Here is a 16,117-nt window from a genome sequence, read left to right on the forward strand (position 1 = left end):
AGAAATGTCTGTTTAGGTCTTCTGCCCATTTTTGGATTGGGTTGTTTCTTTTTTTAATATTGAGCTGCATGAGTTGTTTATATATTTTGGAGATGAATCCTTTATCCGTTGATTCGTTTGCAAATATTTTCTCCCATTCTGAGGGTTGTCTTTTCGTCTTGTTTATGGTTTCCTTTGCTGTGCAAAAGCTTTGAAGTTTCATTAGGTCCCATTTGTTTATTTTTGTTTTTATTTCCATTACTCTAGGAGGTGGATCAAAAAAGATCTTGCTGTGATTTATGTCAAAGAGTGTTCACCTGTGTTTTCCTCTAAGAGTTTTATAGTGTCTGGTCTTACATTTAGGTCTCTAATCCATTTTGAGTTTATTTTTGTGTATGGTGTTAGGGAGTGTTCTAATTTCATTCCTTTACATGTAGCTGTCCAATTTTCCCAGCACCACTTATGAAGAGACTGTCTTTTCTCCATTGTATATCGTTGCCTCCTTGGTCATAGATTAGCTGACCATGGGTGTGTGGGTTTACATCTGGGCTTTCTATCTCTTTCCATTGATCTATGTTTCTGTTTTTGTGCCAGTACCATATTGTCTTGATTACTGTAGCTTTGTAGTATAGTCTGAAGTCAGGGAGTCTGATTCCTCCAGCTCTGCTTTTTTCCCTCAAGACTGCTTGGGCTATTTGGGGTCTTTTGTGTCTCCATACAAATTTTAAAATTCTTTGTTCTAGTTCTGTAAAAAATGCCATTGGTAATTTGACAGGGATTGCATTGAATCTGTAGATTGCTTTGGGTAATATTGTCATTTTCACAATATTGATTCTTCCAATCCAAGAACATGGTATATCTCTCCATCTGTTGGTATCATCTTTAATTTCTTTCATCAGGGTCTTATAGTTTTCTGCATACAGGTCTTTTGTCTCCTTAGGTAGGTTTACTCCTAGGTATTTTATTCTTTTTGTTGCAATGGTAAATGGAAGTGTTTCTTTAATTTCTCTTTCAGATTTTTGTTGTTAGTGTATAGGAATGCAAGAGATTTCTGTGCATTAATTTTGTATCCTGCTACTTTACCGGAGTCATTAATTAGCTCTAGTAGTTTTCTGGTAGCATCTTTAGGATTCTCTATGTATGGTATCATGTCATCTGGAAAGAGTGACAGTTTTAATTCTTCTTTTCCAATTTGTATTCTTTTTATTTCTTTTTCTTCTCTGATTGCCATGGCTAGGACTTCCAAAACTATGTTGAATAATAGTGGTGCGAGTGGACATCCTTGTCTTGTTCCTGATCTTAGAGGAAATGATTTCATTTTTTCACCATTGAGAATGATGTTTGCTGTGGGTTTGTTGTATATGGCCTTTATTATGTTGAGGTAGGTTCCCTCTAGGCCCACTTTCTGGAGAGTTTTTATCATAAATGGGTATTGAAATTTGTCAAAAGGTTTCTCTGCATCTATTGGGATGATCATATGGTTTTTCTTCTTCAATTTGTTAATATGGTGTATTACATTGATTGATTTGCATATATTGAAGAATACTTGCATCCCTGGGATAAACCCCACTTGATCATGGTGTATGATCCTTTTAATGTGTTGTTGGATTCTGTTTGCTAGTATTTTGTTGAGGATTTTTGCATCTATATTCATCAGTGATATTGGTCTGTAATTTTCTTTTTTTGTAGTATCCTTGTCTGGTGTTGGTGTCAGGGTGATGGTGGCCTAATGGAATGAGTTTGGGAGTGTTCCTTCCTCTGCCATTTTTGGGAAGAGTTTGAGAAGGATGGGTGTTAAGCTCTTCTCTAAATGTTTGATAGAATTCACCTGGGAAGCCATCTGGTCCTGGACTTCTGTTTGTTGGAAGATTTTTAATCACAGTTTCAATTTCATTACTTGTGATTGGTCTGTTCATATTTTCTATTTCTCCCTGGTTCAGTCTTGGAAGGTTATACCTTTCTAAGAATTTGTCCATTTCTTCCAGGATGTCCATTTTATTGGCATAGGGTTGCTTGTAGTAGTCTCTTAGGATGCTTTGTATTTCTGTGGTGTCTGTTGTAACTTCTCCTTTTTCATTTCTAATTTTATTGATTTGAGTCCTCTTCCTCTTTTTCTTGATGAGTCTGGCTAATGGGTTATCAATTTTGTTAATCTTCTCAAAGAACCAGCTTTTAGTTTTATTGATCTTTGCTATTGTTTTCTTTGTTTCTATTTCATTTATTTCTGCTCTGATCTTTATGATTTCTTTCCTTCTGCTAACTTTGGGTTTTGTTTGTTCTTCTTTCTCTAGTTCCTTTAGGTGTAAGGTTAGATTGTTTACTTGAGATTTTTCTTGTTTCTTGAGGTAGGCTTGTATAGCTATAAACTTCCCTCTTAGAACTGCTTTTGCTGCATCCCATAGGTTTTGGATCGTCGTGTTTTCATTGTCATTTGTCTCTAGGTAGTTTTTGATTTCCTCTTTGATTTGTTCAGTGATTGCTTGGTTATTTAGTAACGTATTGTTTAGCCTCTATGTGTTTGTGTTTTTTACGTTTTTTTCCCCTGTAATTGATTTCTAATCTCATACCGTTGTGGTCAGAAAAGATGCTTGATATGATTTCAATTTTCTTAAATTTACTGAGACTTAATTTGTGACCCAAGACATGATCTAACCTGGAGAATGTTCTGTGTACCCTTGAGAAGAAAGTGTAATCTGCTGTTTTTGGATGGAATGTCCTATAAATATCAATTAAATCTATCTGGTCTATTGTGTCATTTACAGCTTCTGTCTCCTTATTTATTTTCATTTTGGATGATCTGTCCATTGGTGTAAGTGAGGTGTTAAAGTCCCCCACTATTATTGTGTTACTGTCAATTTCCTCTTTTATAGCTGTTAGCAGTTGCCTTATGTATTGAGGTGCTCCTATGTTGGGTGCATAAATATTTATAATTGTTATATTTTCTTCTTGGATTGATCCCTTGATCATTATGTAGTGTCCTTCCTTGTCTCTTGTAACATTCTTTATTTTAAAGTCTATTTTATCTGAAATGAGTATTGCTACTCCAGCTTTCTTTTGATTTCCATTTGCGTGGAATATCTTTTTCCATTCCCTCACTTTCAGTCTGTATGTGTCCCTAGGTCTGAAGTGGGTCTCTTGTAGACAGCATATATATGGGTCTTGTTTTTGTATCCATTCAGCAAGCCTGTGTCTTTTGGTTGGAGCATTTAATCCATTCATGTTTAGAGTAATTATCGATACGTATGTTCCTATGACCATTTTCTTAATTGTTTTGGGTTTGTTTTTGTAAGTCCTTTTCTTCTCTTGTGTTTCCCACTTAGAGAAGTTCCTTTAGCATTTGTTGTAGAGCTGGGTTTGGTGGTGCTGAATTCTCTTAGCTTTTGCTTGTCTGTGAAGCTTTTGATTTCTCCATCAAATCTGAATGAGATCCTTGCCGGGTAGAGTAATCTTGGTTGTAGTTTCTTCCCTTTCATCACTTTAAGTATATCATGCCACTCCCTTCTGGCTTGTAGAGTTTCTGCTGAGAAATCAACTGTTAACCTTATGGGAGTTCCCTTATGTTGTCATTTTTCCCTTGCTGCTTTCAATAATTTTTCTTTGTCTTTATTTTTTTCCAGTTTGATTATTATGTGTCTCGGCATGTTTCTCCTTGGGTTTATTGTGTATTGGACTCTCTGCTCTTCCTGGACTTGGGTGGCTATTTCCTTTTCCATGTTAGGGAAATTTTCGACTATAATCTCTTTAAATGTTTTCTCTGGTCCTTTCTCTCTCTCTTCTCCTTCTGGGACCCCTATAATGCGAATGTTGTTGCGTTTAATGTTGTCCCAGAGGCCTCTTAGGCTGTCTTCATTTCTTTTCATTTTTTCTTTCATTTTTTCTTTATTCTGTTCCCCAGCAGTGAATTCCACCATTCTGTCTTCCAGGTCACTTATCTGTTCATCTGCCTCAGTTATTCTGCTATTGATTCCTTCTAGTGTAGTTTTCATTTCAGTTATTATATTGTTTATCTCTGTTTGTTTGTTCTTTAATTCTTCTAGGTCTTTGTTAAGCATTTCTTGCATCTTCTCGATCTTTGCATCTATTCTTTTTCTGAGGTCCTGGATCATCCTCACTATCATTATTCTGAATTCTTTTTCTGGAAGGTTGCCTATCTCCACTTCATTTATTTGTTTTTTCTTGGTTTTATCTTGTTCCTTCATCTGGTACATAGCCCTCTGCCTTTTCATCTTGTCTGTCTTTCTGTGAATGTGGTTTTTGTTCCACAGGCCGCAGGATTGTAATTCTTCTTGCTTCTGCTGTCTGCCCTCTGGTGGATGAGGGTATCCTGCTAGTATTGGAGGGTCTCCTGCAGAGGTGGGGGGTGGTTGTCTCTCATCGTGAGGACAAGGACACTGGCAGTAGAAGTTCTGGGAAGTACTTCTTGGCATGAGCCCTCCCAGAGTCTGCCATTAGCCCCACCAAGGAGCCCGGGTGATAAGGTATTTTTTTAAGCACTGACTAATGCTAAGGAGTTCCACGTATCCTGAGCAGAAATCAACCAATTAGTATTTCACCAAGAGTTATTTATTTCACAGTGTATGGATTATGCACATCAAAAAAATAGGTAGTTTTAATGTTCCTCAATACAAACTTCAATCATTTGGCCAGATTGAAACTTCAGAATAAGGACTCTCTCTGTTTCCTCTCTGCTTTCTGGCTTTTCACATCCAGGTCTCTTGAGAACAAATAAGAGGAATGATAAAAGGGAAACCACTTGGGTATCATGAAATAAATATCAGTTAATCAAACTCAGATTTGACAAATTCATTTGTTTAGCAAATACTATTCAATGCCAACTGTGTGAGGCATGGCACTACTACAAGGATAAATAGCATGTGGTCACTGTCTTAAAACATCTGTTTTACGGTAATGGATGTAGAAAGAGAAGACAGATGTGCACATAACCACATCCTAGGGCAAAATATGACAAACGTAGTAAGAAAGGGATAAAGTTCTTGTGGGTTAAAAGCAGAGAGAAATCTGAAGGGCCTTCAAGGAGGAGGTGATTTGAGGTAGGGCTAAGAAGGCTAGGAGCGCTGTGACTGGCTCAGATTGGGTGGGAGCAGATGACAACCAGTCCAAATGGAGGAGACATAATGGGCAACTTTGAAGACAAGAATGTTGAAGGTGTTTTCTGAACATGAATTTGGGTAGGATTGTGCTTAGCGGTATGGAAGAGAAGACTTGAAAGATATTTTGAGGTTACACCATGACCAGATTTGAATGTTAAGCTTCTGAGTTTATATTAGTTCAGTGAATAATGGAGGGTCACCAGAGATTGTGGAGCAAGAGAAGGATATTGTAGAGTTCCACTTTAGGAAGTTTAATTCTGTGGTGATGTGAGGGATGCACTGGAACAAGAAACAGGTGGGGAGCAAGAAGTAATGAGGGCTGAAACCAGGAGGAAATAGATATAGGAGAGATCAAAATTAAGGTCACTCTGCACAACTTAACAAGTGATTTAAATGAGAGTGATGAGTTGAAATGGGAATAAAGGAAACAGAGGCATATGCATGTTTAGAGCTCTAGCACTTCCTGATCCCTCTGTTGGAAAAGCTCTTTCTTTGATATTTGCATGATGGGCATCTTCCTTATTCCGATCTCAGCTCAGATACCATTTCCTCAAAGAGGTTTCCTTGACCACCTTATCTAATGTGGTGGTCCCACTGCCTGGCCCCATTCCTCACAATAGTCAATCAACCACATTTTACTTTTTTTTTTAAAGGACTTATCTCTACCAGAATTTATCTTATTTGATTACTTGTTGGTGTTCTGCTTTCCCACGCTCGAATGTAAACTCCATGAGGATAGAGCCTCATTGACCTTGTCCACTCCTTCGTCCCCAGTGCCTAGAACTGCTGACTTACATATGTTAAGCATGAGGTAGATATTTGTTGAATACAAAATGAGTACCCATCTTCTGGAAGAACAGTGAATGTCATTATCAGAAGTACGAATATTGAGAGGAGGTTTCGGAGAGGAAAATAGTAAATTTGATTTAGGGACAGTGTTGAATTTGATATGCGGGCTGGACTTGTAGGTGTTATATTCAACTAGGTTAAGGGGGGATCTGATCTGAGGAAAGAGATCGGGGCTCAAGAGACAGAAGCACAAAACAAGAAATACAGAATTTAAAGATTTGGCAGTAGTTTTTGTAGGGAGAGCAAATAGAATAATGAGAGAAGGGAACCTTGGAACTTTGGTGCATGTCTGTACTCAGGAAGAAAGAGGACATAGTAAGAGATAAGCCATAAAAAGCATTATGAAAGAGGTAGCAGAAGAAATAAGAGAGAATTCTTGAAGATGTTCTGTAGGATAAATGTTGCCAGAAGGTCGAAGTCTGAAAAAAAAAAAGGCCAGTGGGGGAGCAGTTTCTCTAGTGTATTAGGAATAGAATCAAGATGGCAGTGGGTATAGCGTATTAATGAGGAAATGGAATCAATAGGTCTAAGTTATTCTTATAAAGTGTTAACAGAGACACTTCATCATTTGTAGAGTCACAGAAGGGTGGGAGGGCGTGTTGTTTTGTTTGTTTGTTTAAATAAGAGACCCCTTAAGAGATGAGTTGATCTGGAGGGAGAGATTGATGATATGTGCAGGTGAGGTTATACCTGATGCCACAGGTCCCAAAGCAGACATTGGGTGACAAGAAGAGAAGGACTCTTGATAAAGGAAAAAGACATACACTCTATTCTTAAAAAAACAGACACAGATCGAGAAAGAAGGGATGAGGATATAGAAAGCTTTTGAAGATGAGACAAGTTGAGGCTACTCGTGATGAACAAGCTCAAGGTTCTCTATAGAGAAGTCTTCTAAGTCCTCTGCTGAAAGGGAAGGAGGGAAGTTGGACTTGGGACAGTAAGCATGAAGGCCTAGCATAGCCACTGGGGAAATTGAGTGGAAGCCAGCAAAGCAAAATAAAAGAACTGTTAGTAGTAGCAGAGAGGGTTTGACTGAGATTAGAGAACTTGCCCTTACAGAGTACGTGGTCAGGAGGGTGTTAGGACTTAGTCTGGCAATACTGAGATGCACAAAAAAAAATGGAGAGTGGATTCCACATATAAGCAATATCATATAATATTTGTCTTTGTCTGACTTACTTCACTTAATCTCTAGGTCCATCCATGTTGCTGCAAATGACATTATTTCATTCTTTTTTATGGCTGAGTAGTATTCCATTGTGAACATGTACCGCATCTTCTTTATCCAAATGGTACAAATGAACTTATTTACAAAACAGAAATAGAGTCACAGATGTAGAAAACAAACTTACGGTTACCAAAGGCGAAAAGGGGGTGGAGGGATAAATTAGGAGATCAGGATTAATATATACACACTACTATAAATAAAATAGATAACTAATAAGGACCTACTGTATAGCACAGGGAAACGTTCTGTAATAACCTATATGGGAAAAGAATCTAAAAAAGAGTGGATATATGTATATCTATAACTGATTCACTTTGCTGTACACCTGAAACTAACACAACATTGTAAATCAACTACAATAAAAAATTTAAAAAAAAAAAAGAAAATGGACAGTGGAGGTGACCACTGGCCAGAATACAGATGAGATGAGAAAGACTAAAATGAATGAACAGTATATATCTTTAAATGCCTGACCAGGGAGAGCATAAGGAACTAGAAGCCTTGATAATTGGGAGTGGAAGTAATTGTTCAATAGAAAATTTTGCCTAGTTTGTTTCTCTATTTCCATATAGGACACTGGGTGCCACATAACACAGCCCATAGCATTGTCTTCTTCACCACACACACATACCTCACTCAACTGTTGATTGATTAAAAAGATGAAATAGCTGTAGTGCTTCTTTTTACATTTTTAAAAAACGGTATCGACAGTTTGTTGTAGTAATAATAAGAAAAAAATTTGATGTAAATATACTATAGCTCATTGGTTTTCTTTATGATCCCTTTTATTGTAGTGATATATAAATATCATGGTTTTAAAAACACATGACATAGAAAACAAACTTATGGTTACCAAAGGGGAAAGGAGGCAGGGGAGGGATAAATTAGGAATTTGGGATTAACATATACACACTACTATATACAAAATAGATAACCAACAAGGACCTACTATATAGCACAGGGAACTCTACTCAAGACTTTGTAATAACCTATAAGGGAAAAGAATATGAAAAAAATATATATATATATACATATATATATATCTGTATAACTGAGTCACTTTGCTGTACACCTGAAACTAACACAACATTGTAAATCAACTATACTCCAATTTTTAAAAAAACCAAAATCACAAAAAAACAAACTGCAAAAAAAATTTTTAATTAAATGAATCATGAAATATGAAAAAAACACATGATGTTATTAAAGAATCTCTTTAACTTCCATTCCTTTTCTTTCTAGCTTTTAGGATAGTAGAATGGGTCCAAACTATCCTAAGTAGATGAATGCCTAAAGCATCATGAGCAGATGTCTGCCTGCTCTTTCCTTAAAGCTCTTCAGAAACAGCCCCCAACTTCCATGCTATCATTATGAGTGTTTCCATGGACAGATGCAGGCTAAGACTGACCTAACATTACTTAAAACCCATAGCACCAGCCAACTCTTTACAGCTTGTAGAATCAAACTGACACTGAATTTTTTATGAGAACCTAGAGTCTTCAAGTAATTCGATGCTCTTTTTCTGGCTTTTGGCTACGACAGAAGCAACATTGCCAAAAAACGAAAAATTTCATAGGAAAGAATCTTTTCATAATCACACTCCAATTTTTCAAACTAAGAAGTTCTGAACAATTCATTTAAATATTCCCCTTTTAGATGCTTGTTTTGGAAAAACTTGAGGGCCTCTTGTTAGATAAGCCTCCAGCGTCACTCCTTAATCCCTGGACAGCTTCCTACGGCTCTTCTGGACCACTTCTCCTCCAACGATTCACCGTCTATTTCTATTCTTTGTACTTGCTACACACAACATTTCTTTAGGTTCTTGTTCCCCAAAACAAGAGGGGGAGAAAACATCTCCTTAGATTCCCAATGTTTCTGGCTTGACTGAAATATCAGCTCATGTACTTTTAAGGTTTTATTGTTAATCACTCTATAGACAGAGTGTATCAGTATAAGAAATTTAAAGTTCCCATGATGTTTGCATGGTTCTCGGAGTCATGGCACTTTCTTACATCATTTCTAGCTGGTCCAAGTAGGCTATTTTCATTCATAAGGACATAGTTCATCCAACCTTTCCCATTGGACTGTCCCTTCTCTTTTTTAGGAATGTGGCAAGGCTCTCTCTTTCTGAAAGAAAAAGCTAAGAATACCATTGGGAGAAACAGTAGGTGTGAACCTGGCAAACCAGTCGAGTGGCTCACTACGTCTCAGACCTTCCCTGGGGCCCCTCACAAAGGTCTCCTTAGGTCGCATCTTCCTGTTTATTCAAATAGGCTCAAATCTGAACCCCTTGATCTTAATTAGGCATTTAAAATTGACTTCCAATGTGTTTAGAGAAATGCTGTGTTTCTTACAAACTGTTTCTTCGTCACTGTCCTTAATCTTCGCTAGAGTTGAGATTTAGGAGACAGTGACCACAATTAGCATCCTATTAGGCCAAGAGGCCTGTGGTAGCTGATGGCGCTCTCATGTTCTTCATTAAGATTTTATCACAGTATTTTGCAACACTTTACTGTTCTTCAAAAAAAATACATTTGCAAGATTACAGTTGGGAAACCACACTTCCATATCTCTTCTAAAACTCTCAGGGAGCAATCAGAAGTGGGGGTGAGGTGAGTGGGCAGGGATTTCTGTCTTCTGAGGAATGGTTGAAACAACTAAAAGCGTTTTTAGCACATGGAGACAAAACATCATTCATTCCAAGAATAACTGAGCACAGGAATTGTTCTCAGGACTGGGGTATACTGGCGAATAAGACCAAAACCTAGTTCTCCCGAAGCTTTCATTCTAATGGAGGAAACCAGATTACAAACCAGTAGACAGACAAGTTACTTAAAGGAAACAATATCAGGTAGTGATCAGTGCTCTGCAGAGAATTAAGTGATCAGTGGCGACTTCAAATTGGAAGGTTGGGGAAGTCCCCTTGGGGAGTGACACTTGAATGACAGGAAGAAATGAGCTCTGGGAACATCAAAGGAAGAGTGAATCAGAGAGAAGGAACAGCTAGTGCAGAGGCTCTGAAGAGTAAAGGAACGTGGTGTGTTCAAAGAAAGAAGAAAGCCCAGTATAAAGACTAGTGTGCAAGGGGAAGAGTATTAGAAGATAAGAAAAAATAAAAGTGCAGGTAGACAGAAGCTAGATCGTGCTAGATGTCATAAAGTGTTATAGTTTAAGCACAAAGGGGAACTACTGAGAATTTTAAGGAGGGGAAAATAGAGTTGGACTTAACAATTTTAAAAAATAAGTTTGGCTGCAGGATCACTCTAGATATAGATGGCAAAGAAGAGAGTGGAAACAGAAATGCCAGTTAGGAGGCGATTCCAGTAGTTTTCATGAGCACTAATGGATGCTTAGACTAGGCAGGCACTGGTGGGAAGATGTGAGCTATGTTTTAGAGGGAGAATGTCTTTTCCTAAGCCACTTGGTACAATCCACTTTTATGGTCTCTCCAGCATCGTTGCTATGGAATGCCTTACGTGCAGCACTCCGACAAGAGACAAAGGCAGCAGCTATAATGGCCAGAGAGGGCAGAATGATCCTAGGCAAGTTTATAACTTTTGGGGGCCTCAGTTTCTACACCTAAACAATGAGGGGGTTGAACTAAATGATTTCAAAGATCCCTTCCAGCTCTAAAATTCTGTAATTCTTCAAAAATTTTATGTCTGGGCTCTAGCAGATTTGGATCTAAATGCAGACCCATGAAGATATCTATGTTGGTTTAGTGACTGGCAGTACTGCAGTGAACAGATTTACAGCCAGCAATAAAGTAGAGTCAGATCGAAGTGACCCCACGTGGACAGTAGAAGCAAAGTTTCCTGGCTTTGCTGTAGACCTTGATCATCCATCTCAACCAGTGATTCTCATCACTGAGGTTGTAAAGTTTCATGGCTTTCCTAAAGTCCCTCACATGTTTATTAATGGTCAATCTAAGGTAAATTTCCATTTGACCCCATGTTCATTTTTCTCATCAGGTCTTTGTACGGCATAAAATCAGGGCACATTTGGTGCTTTATGTCAAGAGTCAAATAGTAACTCATGGAAGGAAAGAACATTCTGCTACAGGCCTTTCTTGGCCAGAATTTTCTTTTAAATTTCTGGAATAACATTCAGACCCGTGAAATACTCCTCGAGTCTAGACAGGTGCTGTAGTAAATAACAACAACTTCAGGAGTCAGTGAGCCTGCATGTTGGGCCATTTTCCAGCCAAGAGGCATGTCTAAGATAGGAAGAAGGATCACTTTCTCATAATCAAGTCCTTATTCAATAGCTGAAAATAAGACATTGTGCTGTGTGTCAGGGCCATTCATTTGTTCACTTGTTCACTTATTCATTCTCTTGTTTACTTGTTCATTTATTTAACCAACATTTATAGAGCGCCCAACTCTTATTCTGCATTAGGGATGTTAGGAGTTGCTGCTATCTATAAAAAGACGGGCTACTTGTCCTCAGGGAAATTCAGAGTCTAGCAGGAAAAACAAATACACAAACACATAATGAATTAATGTATGATAAACATTATCAGTGTGGAGGTAAACACAACATGCTAAGAGGTCACAGAAGGACCACGCCTGATTCTCTCACTGCTGTACACCCATTGCCTAGCATGAAGTGTAAACACCATGCTTCTGAAACTGTGTGCAGGAAGCACAGCAAGGCCCCAGGGCTGCAGGGGGATGTTTTAAATACTCAAGGGAAACACAGCAGTACTTGACATCTGATGGGCACTGTACAAACTACCACATCATGTTGTATTTTTTTTATATGATGTCTTATCTTTGGAAAGTTGGCATTTGCTTTGATAAAAAACAAGTCCTTTCAGAAAATCAACATGGGACAGGAAATGAGGGTGGCATTTTCCAATCTGATTTCAGACTTTGAGAAGTTGTGCAGTACACAACGGGTAAATACGTCCCATCAGTAAGAAAACGTGGTTACTTATGATTGAAATAAAATATTATTTTTCTTTCAAGTCACATGTATTGTTTTTCCAATGGTCACTAAGTTGTTAGGACACAAATACCTATTAAGTTGTTTGGACCTAACTACTTAATGAATGAAACCAAAGGTATTCCACTTGGCCTAAAGGTACCATAAAAAAGATTACTGAGACATTAAAAGGACGGTGAACAGGTGAGGTTTGGCAACCTCTATCACACGGTAGGCATTCAACACATATAGTGAATGAGTGAATGACATCCTAAATAGAGTGACACTTGAGCTGAGCCTTTCAAGATGATGCGTTCCAATGAGAAAGTGTTATGGAAAATGGGAATGGAATTCATTCAGCAATTTCTGCCGTGACCTACTATGTACCAGACACTTTTTCTAGGCCCTGGGGTATAATAGTGACAGAGAAAGAGAAGGCCCCTGTTCTCATGAAGCTTATACTCTAGTGGGAGAAAGCATATGATTAACAAGTAAATAGAGAAAAGTGTGACAGTTTCAGATAGTGAAAGACAATGAAGGAAATAAAGCAGGGTAATGAGAGTGATGGAGGGAGGCTGCTCTATATGAGGTTGTCAGGAAATTCCTTCTGAGGTGACATTGGGGCCCAGTTGTATGTGCGAAGAGTGAGACCTGAAGTAGCCCTGTTTGGTTTAGGCCCTGCTGGGTCATTTTGTGAGGTGCGGTACAAGGTATGTTGTGGGGAAGGAGGTATTTATCTGTGCTGAAGAATCTGAACTTAGCCCCAAATGTTATTTTGTGAGGGGCATTCTTAGCCCTTAGGCTGATAGGTAGTGCTTGGAAGAGGACCAGAAGGCTGACAGAAAGCCGGCTGCTCTGACTACCCCTTTGTGTGTGTGCCTCTTCTCCCAGGCCCAGAGCCAGTCAACCCCAGGCTAGGATCTATGAAAGGCAGTAGAGGGAGTTCTTAACCTCAAGTAGAAGTGTCTTAAGTAGTAAAGCAATTCTGAGGGAAAGATGTTCATTTCTTCTTAACAAATGTTCAAAACCCACCACCTGCTAGAGGGGGGCTTCCCAAGGGCACTGTGGATCTCCTGGGCGGTTCTCCCCGAGGCTAACTACTCAGCTCTCTCCAGCAGTGGACCCAGGAAATGGGCTTCTTGTCAGATCTACCCGCACTTCCCTCCTTACTGATCCATCCAGCTGAAAAGCAGGAACTTTCCTTATACTGTAATCTTCACTGAGAAGGAAAGTGCTCTCATTTTGAGGTCTAGTAGGACGTGTCTTTTCCAAGTAACTTTATTAGGACTTCATTTGTTCCTTCATATACATCCATTCGCATAACAAAATGGGGGTCAGGCTCTCCTGGTTTTTAGATCCCACATGCATTTGTATCTGAGCAGACTCTAAGAGGCCATCAGGATGTATGGGGAGGGGGAGGGGAGAGTGGTTCAAAGGACGCACTCTCCATTTTTAATCCCACATATGCAGAGAACTAAAAGCGTCAAAGAAGAGCAGAAAGAACACGGGCTTCTCTGAGTCCTGCCACTTAGTAATTATGTGCTTTCAAATAAAATTCATTAACCTCTTTCAATCTCAGCTTTCCTACCTTTAAAAATATCCTTCTTATATATGTACCAAGAATGTCTGTCAATTGGATGTTTATGGTAGTTTAAAAATTGGAAACAAATGGAGTGGGAGCTGATTAAATACATTGTGGTATGTCCATACCATGGACCACTATACAATCATTAAAAAGAATAGGGTAACACATCTTCTTTATCCATTCATCTGTCGTTGGACATTTAGGTTGTTTCCATGTACTGGAAAATAGATAGCTGGTGGGAACCTGCTATAAAGCACAGGAAGCTCAGCTCGGTGCTCTGTGGTGACCTGGATGGGTGGGTTGGGGGAGGGGGTGGGAAGGAGGTCCAGGAGGGAGGGATATAGGTATACATATAGCTGATTCACTTCATTGTACAGCAGAAACTAACACAACATTGTAAAGCAATTATACTCCAATAAAAAAAAAAAGAATAGGGTAGATCTCTAGGTAATAACCTATAATAAAGTTCTTCCAAGACATAGTAAGTGTGAAATAAAGCAAGTTGTGGAGTAATATCTTTAACATGATCTCAGTCAGTTAAAAAAAAAATCCCTAAACTGGAATGTACCTGGCATATCATAAGTCTTGAAGGACACACATCAAACTGATCACAGTGATTATGTGTGTATGTAATGCAGAGAGAGAGAATTTGAACTGTTTATGAGGGATTTTCCTTTTTTATTCTATGTACCTTTGTAGAGTTTTGGGTTTTTTTACAGTGAACGTGTATTCTGTGATTGGTATAAATTTTAAACTACCTCAAAAATGAGGTCGGGTTAAAGTATTTTAAAAGTCATTGGATATATATTTATTTTTGAAACTGAAAAAAATACCATCTCACAGGGGGTTTACATGAGAAAATAGCTTAAAAATCACTCAGCCTGGTGCCTGACTCAGTAATGTTGGTTCTGCCCTCCTTCAATCCTTTTTTTTTTTAATCAACTTCCCCCTTTCTATGGCAAAGTACCCTTTCCAGGAGAATGCACTATTTAAAAAAGTGAAAATCCGATCACTTAAATTTCTGAAAGTCAGCCTTACTGTATGGTATCATGGGGAACTTCTCCTGGTTATGTTGCTAAGTAACAGGTTCCAGGTCTTTTACAACAAAAACATCAGACCTCATCTCTGGCAGAACTGCAGAATTATAATGCCCCTTCCTTTGGAGGAACTATAGAAAGACAGACTTTCTATACCCTGCCCAGTCCTTAGGCTGGACAGTTAGGTCTCTGGCAGCGATAAAGCGTGGCTGTTCTTTGGCCAAATACTTGGTTAGAATTGCTGTGTATTCTCAGAAACATATCCCAGGGGACCAATCAATATCCCCCATAACGAGTCCAGCTTACCACAAAGCTAGAACAAATGTAGAATGCGACTTAACTACTTGTAGGGCTTTGTGGTTTTTGTGTGTGTTTTCCCTTTTAACATTGAGAAGGATTGCCTTTGCTGAAACAAAAGGATGTTCTTTAAGGAACGCATTTTCAAAAAATCCATGTTTCCCTGACTTGGGCCCCAGTTCTGTTTATGCTGAAGTTAGATAACCAAGGAAAATAACTTTTAGGAAGTAAGAAGTGATCAGTGACTTTTATTGTTTCTCTGAGGACAGAGACCCTCTCCAACCTATGCTAACTAAGCTTTATTTGGCCGTTGTGCTAATGAATTCATCTCTAAATGCAAGTATACAGCATGCCATGGGGATAACTGGAGATTGATTTTGGTTCAAAACACACCATTTCTTTCTCAAGAGTGAAACACTGAGCATTCAGAATAATGGTTAAAAATATTTGCAGTAATTTTACTCTGGGAAAAAATACCCTCATATTTTATGACTGACTGTTTTATCATTTGTGGCATAAAGAAATAAACATTTTTTTTTAATGATTCACAGATTCCTTCCTTTGGTGGATCTGGTGGATATAGATCTCTCTGCCGTGCTCTTTGCCAGGCAGCCAGCCAAGTTTTTTGGGTTTTTCCTCCCCAGTGGGTTGGGCCCTTCTGCTTTCCTTCTCCCCTAGGCCTTCTCCTGACTGCTGTACACATTTCTTTTCTTTTTAAATGCTTTTTCTGACATGTCTTTATTGGACCCCTCCTAAGTCTCTCTACTTTTCCTTTCTCCTTAATGTGTTCTCAGCTTCTTATCCTCTGCCTCAACCTTTTTTTTTTTAATTTAATTTAATTTTATATTGGAGTATAGTTGATTTACAATGTTGTGTTAGTTTCAGGTGTACAGCAAAGTATGGAGGTTCCTTAAAAAATAAAAATAGAACTACCATATGATCCAGCAATCCCATTCCTGGCCGTATACCTGGAGAAAATCATAATTGCAAAAGAGACATGCACCCCAATGTTCATTGCAGCGCTGTTTACAATTGCTTCAACCTTTTATGCTCCAGGAGTGCTGTGAGATAAGCACGACTCCGTGGAGAGAACACAGGCTTGGGG

At 38.6% G+C, this 16,117-nt stretch overlaps 1 protein-coding gene across 3 annotated transcripts in view; it reads left to right on the plus strand.

Moving 5' to 3' along the window:
• Positions 1–16,117, plus strand: part of ADAMTSL1 (ADAMTS like 1) — a 465,052-nt gene that overhangs the window by 62,349 nt on the left and 386,586 nt on the right. The window lies entirely within an intron of this gene.

This window comes from Eubalaena glacialis, chromosome 9, assembly GCF_028564815.1.
Source record: "Eubalaena glacialis isolate mEubGla1 chromosome 9, mEubGla1.1.hap2.+ XY, whole genome shotgun sequence".
Taxonomy (NCBI): domain Eukaryota; kingdom Metazoa; phylum Chordata; class Mammalia; order Artiodactyla; family Balaenidae; genus Eubalaena; species Eubalaena glacialis.